The following is a 7,002-nucleotide window of genomic DNA, read 5'->3' as shown; positions in this document are numbered from 1 at the left end:
AAAAATAAACAATTTAAAAGAAAAAGGATTTCATACTTTCCCACATTTATTCCTTTTAAAAACACGATGCATGCAACATTTAAGAAAAACACATTTACCAACAAATCCAAGATTCTAATAAAAACACACCAGCCCCGCTGGTTACGATAACATCGAAATCCAAAATTCTCGTGAAAACACACCAGCCCCGCTGGTTATGAAAATAACGGACTAACCCCGCTAGTCAAGTCACGAAAAAGTATGGGGAAGAAGTTATCACCATACAAGAAGGGAGCCTCCCAAGCTCGGGTCGGAGTGTCCCACACTCTGGAGCATCCCATGCTCTGCTCTTACTCACCCACAAACACATAGTAAGCAGGGAGGAGTACAAATAGGCTAGCTAGCAATAAAATATAACGACCCAGGTATGGTGGGTTAAAATCCATCTGAAAACTCGAAAATCAATAAGGCTTCCCCATCATCTCACGAGAAAAATACATATGCCAATGACGTAACCCCGCACGCCAAAAATATTCTCGAAATCATAAACCAAATCCGAAATCATCAACAAGACATTCCAAATGCCAAATTCCATCAAAATCCCATTTCGAAAAATATTCCAGAAATCTCAAGATCGACGAATAAAATATATTAATAAATTCCGGAAATCATCTCGGAAAAATAATTCGTCGAAATTCAACATCAATTATAAATTCGAATCCGAGCATAACAAATTAATAACCGAAATTCACAACCGGTATAAATCATAATTACTTCATGAAAATCATTATTGAAAGCAAATCCACGAGATAAACCGAAATCAAATTCCAAAATCAATTCATATGCTCGGAAAATAATATGTTAATTAAATAAAGCATACTTTAATAAATAAATGCATGCATCACTTATTTGAAAACAAAAGTCCACTCACAATACTATTGGCGACCACACAAACGAGTTCCTTCATCTAGCCATAGCTCGCAACAACGTCCTGTACACAAGTACATTTCCATAAACGACAATTCGAATAAATAATTACGAATCTAAACGAAACTTGAAAATCCCTATCTCCATTACTTCTCAAATTCAACCCAAATCTCTCCCACAACACTAATTCCTCAATTAACATATTCCACAATGAAAACGAGGAAAATCTGACGGCCGGATTTCCAACAATTCCATCACAAAACTTCAAACTTCGGAAATTCACAAATAATTCCAAACTCCTCCAAAATTCACCAAACTTCACATACAAGCTCTACAATAATCATACAATTTAATGGGCTAAAAACTGGAATTAAATCACTGCCCAACACGCCTCCACGCGCCACCAACAGCGGCAGCGCATGGGCCCCACGCGCCGGCGGCCACCACCTCCGATGGCCACCAAACTCCGGCACTAGCATCTACACAACAAGCCCAACCAACTTCCCAACTACAACATCATCCAATTTTACCTCGAAGTGGTCGAATCAAGCCGGTGAAGGAAAGCCCCGAAGCTTCAAGAACCCTAGAAATGAAAAATCATCAATTCAACCTCTACAATGCAAATTGGAATGAAAGACCTTAGGGGAAATGATCTATGTCAAAAACCGAACCTTCGATGCCAATTTCGTGGCCGGAGACGGCCGGAATCGCCGGAAATCAACAAAACTCCCAAACTGCTACAGTGAACTTCACGGCTCGATTCCGAGCTCCACCGGTCGAGCCACAGCAAAACACCACCCCAGGCGTGACAAGGGAGAGAAGGCGAGCCTGCCGGTGTCCGGATTCCATCGTGGGTCGGCCGGAGAAGGAAGAAATCGGAAAGAGAAGAAATCGGGCCGAAGAGGAGAAAGGGTCGGGGGAGAAGAGAGAGAGAGAGCCGGTAAGTTTCCAAAATTGGAAACTTACCACAGTAACTCGGCTATTTATAGAAACTTACCATGAACAGTACCCGTAAACAGTAACTTTACTATTTCGCTTATAACTTTCACATACGAGCTCCGAATTTTACGAACCACATATGCACGCGCTCGGTTTAACGTCCTCTACGACTTTCATGAAGAAACTTTTCTCAAATTCTGACCCAAACAAAAAAGTCAACTTTTAGGGCCACTAAAAGTGCTGAAACGACAGTAAAAGTGAAAGTAAACGTCGTTTACCGTCCAAATGACTAGTAAACGGGTGAATTTACTAGAACTGGTTCGGGACGTAACATTGAATCTTGAACCCGCCGAATCAGTTGAACCTAGAACTGGTAAGGAATAACATGTCGGCCATGTCCACATCTACATGAGTTAGGCTTTGAATTTTTGCATTCTGTTGAGACTTTTAGGTGGGTGGATGATGCTTTCAGTTCTTGTTTATCATTCACTTTAAGGTGGGTGGATGTCTGGATGATGGTTTCAGTTCTTGCTTTCAGTTTTTGTTTTCAATTATATCATTCACTTTAAGGTGGGTGGATGATGCTTTCAATTATTTTTTTTGGTTCAATCATATCACAACATGTCAGCAATATCCTACGACTAGTATGATTCTTTCAATTTTTGTTTTCAATTATATCATTCACTTTGTCCTCTGTCCTTTGTTTTCAATTATATCATTCACTCATTTTTGTTTTTAATTATAAGTCTCTGTCCTTTGTCCTTCAATCATTTTTGACTTTCTCTCTGTTACGGGAGATGATGCATCAGGAGGCGCAACCGGTCAGTTGGAGCTTCTTTCAACTGCAATAATGGATGGTTGGATGGCCGGACTTGGTGCTGCAATTCCTCCAAATACAGATGCTCTTGGTCAACTTCTATCTGAGTATTCGAAGCGGGTTTATAGTTCTCAGTTGCAGCACCTGAAGGTAGGTAGCATTCATGGGTTGTCTGGTTATATAGTTTACTTTTTTCTTTTGGTCCACCAAAATGCTTGAGGGCCAAATTACTTCTTTGAAAATATGCGCCTGTGAAATCTCTATCAATGAATTATTGGTTCTGTTTTCAATTTTTCTTTTTATATTCCAGGACATTGCTGGTACATTGGCATCAGAAGGGGCAGAAGATGCAGCACAAGTTGCAAATCCATAGGTTGCTTATCATTGATTTTGGTCTTTTTATTTCTTTTGTTTCACTCTACTGATACTCTTTTTGGCAAAAACTGTATTTTACAAAGGCTGGGAGGGATTCGACAGATATTGAAATATATGGGATGCAAGAAATCCCAACTGATGTATTGGCTGCACATTATGGAGAGGAAGGTAAAGAATCTTATTGTTCATATCATAAAGGATTGGTTTTTGCAGTTTTTATGAGTTACCCATCTGCTGAAAATTAATGCATTTGATATGGTAGGTTCACTTGCTGATTAGAAATCTTGCATCTGCTGTCATTCAAATCTTTTGGTAAGTTGTTGATTCTATTGTTGGCAAAGGATTCATCTTTTATCTGATTGTTTTGGAACCATTTTATAAAAAACCCATCATCTGGTTATTTCATTTGCTTCTGTGAGTGCTTTGTTCAGTTTCTTATGCACTCTTTTTCCTGCATTTGATAATTGGGTCAGGTATATGGTGTTGGGAGTAAAATTGTGGCTTCCACTGTTCTATTATTCTATATGGTAGTGTTGTTGATAAGCTGAGTTAGAAAGATGCTTTGAATTGAGTTCTAGTGGAGTCAAATTATGAGTGCTTTGTGTTTTGTTTCAATATTTTTGTAGCACTGGTGTGATTGCCAAGGTCTCTTCTTTCCTTCTTTCCCTTTTTCTTTTTTCTTTTGGAATCTCTTCTTAAAGTTTATGCATTAAGAAATCAATTTATGTTTTCTTTTGGATTGCAGATTACGGCTTGATTTTGGAGGTAAAAGTATTGCTGCCTGATTATGTTTTCTCCTCTTATAGAAATTGATTTAATTTATGTAGAAGTAAAAGTATTGCTGCCTGATTTTGGAGGTTGTGCATATTGAACAGGGAACAGGGAGATGTATGAAGTGGTTTCAAAGATCTGGCATACACTGAGGTAAAGAAGATGAATTTTGTCTTCTGAATTATTGAGATAGAATGATATTGTTCATGTTGTTGAGATGGTTAAGTGGTATATGTGAAATTTACCTGGTCTAGAAGCACAACAATACTTTAAGTTTTAATTTGCAGATATATACTGTAATGGTTCCAATATTCACGTGATGCATAATTACATATTCGTTATACTCAAAAAGAGTGTCCATCCTTGACTTTGTCCTATGAAAAGTTCTATCATATATATATTGTTTCTGTTAGTTGAAGCTCTCTTTGTTCGAGGCATTTAGGCTTAGTATAATCAGTAGTTGAGTAGATAAAAGGTACTTAGATAAGAAATTTCTGTGAATGATATAGTGCATGCTCTGTGCATATAACTTTCATATTTAATTTGCTGCATTTCCTTATTGCAGTGGGGAACGAGGTCAAATTTGGTTTACACAGACAAGGATATTGATGAGATCCGAGCGGAATGGGCTAAGCATGTTTTGAAGTTCCCAGAAAATTAAGTATCAGCCTATATATATGCTTTTGTTTCTGGTAGGTTATGAGCAGTAGTAGTGTCTAGGAACTGCTTTTGTGCATTTTGACAGAACTGATGGAAATTGTTGAACAAATGCATGCAGTTGATGGAAAGTGTTGAACAAATGCATGCAGTTGCTGTAACTACTCTATGGATGCTACTAGGTTTTTGTCTTAGTTAGATTAGGATCCATGCAACAATGGCAGTAATTAAAATCAGTTAATGTAAAGGGTAGCATGCTAGCTAGTTTAGTATTATGCTACTGATGGATATGTATTTTGGTGGGTTAATTTATGCAATGAGGAATTGATCTTATAATTCTTTTTGATGACTACTGTACAGAATGAGGTTTGCTATGGTTCAAATCCATCAAATCCAACAAATGCAGGTTTATGATATGTTGTATCACAAATACAGTAACAACAGAAAACTGAAGTTCAATTCACTATCAAACTACAGAGATGCCTTTAACAGAAAACTGAAGTTCAATTCACTATCAAACTACAGAGATGCCTTTAACAGAAAACTGAAGTTCAATTCACTATCAAACTACATAATACTTTTATCAGACAACAGAAAATTGAAGTTCAATTGATTATCAAACAACAGAAATGTGAAGTTTTATTTTCTATCAGACAACATAAAAACTTAAAACTGTGGTTGGAATACAAGACAGACGACATAAAAATAAAGTCTTACAACTATTTAGACGACAGATGAGCATAATTTACCCAATTATAAGTGATTTACAAACAACAATTAAATGTCGTTAAAAATGCATTCAAACAATAGGTTGTCAAACAAGTCTTTATTTTGGTAACTTCAGACAACATATATATGTGTTCTTATTTGTTTTCAGACGACAGAGGTTTTATTAAAACTGTAGTTTGTACCTCATTTCAACAACATTAATATGTCGTTGTATGTGATTAATAACTACAGAAAGTTCCAAATCCTTCAAAGTTGGGTTGTTCAGACGACAGAGCCTTACGAAACTTCTGTCGTCTGAGTGAGAACAGACGACAGAGGATATCTGTCGTCTGATGCCATTAGAGATGACAGCTGGATAGACTACAGATAATTTGCATATTAGACGACAGATGATATCTGTCGTCTGAAGCTATTATTGGCATAGTGAACGTTGTTTGACATGATTAATTTCTAGTGATTCTTGTAACATCAGATAATGAACTTTTTTGATATCTCATTTTCTTGTCTTGGGAATTAGATTTTCGTTTCTGTGGTACGCAAAGTGTTATTTGTTTAATTAATTGACTTTGAGCTTTTCCATTTGGCCTATTATTCGACTTTCTCTCCAGGTTGTTTTGAGCAAAAGAGTTTTTGCAAATTTTTGCTTAGTAGTGGATAAGACTTTTTGGTAATGCTTGAGGGCATATTTATACTTTAGAACTGTTGAGTCAACAAGGGATGCTGTGAATTTTGTTGGGATTGTTGCCTCTGACCAGATTCCAGCTTGAGGATTTTTCTTTTCAAATGTTGAATTTCTTTCCTATTGGTCAGATTTAGGATCAGATTTGGAACAATTTCTAGTGTTGTTTGATGCATCATAGTCCATTAGAGGTATGTGTCCATTAGAGGATTTGACACATACAGAATTTAGAACTTTTCTATATGTCATACCTGTAGTAGAATTGTTATGAGGTGATGTCGGACAGATGGTTGGAAATGTTCTACTTGGGACTGGTGGAGCAGTTATGAGAGAGAGTTTTTCTAATTATCTAAGGAAGCTATTTTATTTGAGTTTGATCTGAATTCCAATCAAGTATTTAATAGTACGGATAGTGGTGTTTTCGGTTGTGAGAATTACATTGGCATATGAAGTAGAATTATCAAATGTGGCATTAGAGATCAACGAGAACGACATGGATTCAACCAGATTTCAGATCTATGACTATTAAAGAAGTGTAGCTTCGGCTAAGAACAACTTGAGTGTGATGCATCTTCTTCCGGATATAATTCGTTGAGCTGGAGTAGAGTTAGTAGTTATAATTCTTGCTTGCACTGGATTTTTGAGGATGTGGTACAGGACATGGTAGTTAAGCGAGTACTAACTTGTGAGAATTATTAGCAGTTTTGATCGGAGGCATTTGTAAATAGTAAATTTCTTGTGACACATTTGATTTAGAAAAGTTTTTCCACATTATCGTATTTATAAAAGTTTTTGAGTGAGGTGTTATATGTGTGGCCAGTAAGGTAGCTATCAAATGAGTTTTCTTAGTCGGCTCGGAACGTCATCTCAAGGCTGGACTAATGATTTTAGTCAGATATCAGAGTAGCGCAGTGGAAGTGTAGTGGCCCCATAATCTACTTGATTAAGAACTTATAGGTTCGTTTGAGGTCGACCTTTGTATGTTTGACAACTATAGGACCTTTACGTGAACGACCTTCGATTAGGAACTTAAGCACAAACAAGGAAGGAAGTGCTGTCTTGTGGTAGCTAAGGAAGTGATGTCTTTTGGAATTGTTGATTAGCAGTGACCATCTTGTGGCATGGTTAT

General features: G+C 36.9%; 1 long non-coding RNA gene across 2 annotated transcripts; it reads left to right on the top strand.

The window, feature by feature from the left end:
- The first annotated feature begins 2,203 nt into the window (after positions 1 to 2,203).
- Positions 2,204 to 4,811, top strand: LOC133732165 (uncharacterized). 2 transcript variants are annotated; one of them, XR_009856962.1, is made up of 7 exons: positions 2,204 to 2,812; positions 2,973 to 3,035; positions 3,121 to 3,205; positions 3,300 to 3,349; positions 3,913 to 3,961; positions 4,374 to 4,500; positions 4,587 to 4,811. It is a non-coding gene; the product is annotated as an uncharacterized LOC133732165 (long non-coding RNA). The 2 variants fall into 2 exon arrangements; XR_009856961.1 differs by having other exon boundaries at positions 2,207 to 2,812; positions 4,374 to 4,811.
- Positions 4,812 to 7,002: the final 2,191 nt, after the last annotated feature.

This window comes from Rosa rugosa, chromosome 2 (assembly GCF_958449725.1).
Source record: "Rosa rugosa chromosome 2, drRosRugo1.1, whole genome shotgun sequence".
NCBI lineage: Eukaryota > Viridiplantae > Streptophyta > Magnoliopsida > Rosales > Rosaceae > Rosa > Rosa rugosa.
The sequence above is the reverse complement of the archived record's forward strand: the minus strand, read 5'-3'. Positions and strand labels throughout refer to the sequence as shown.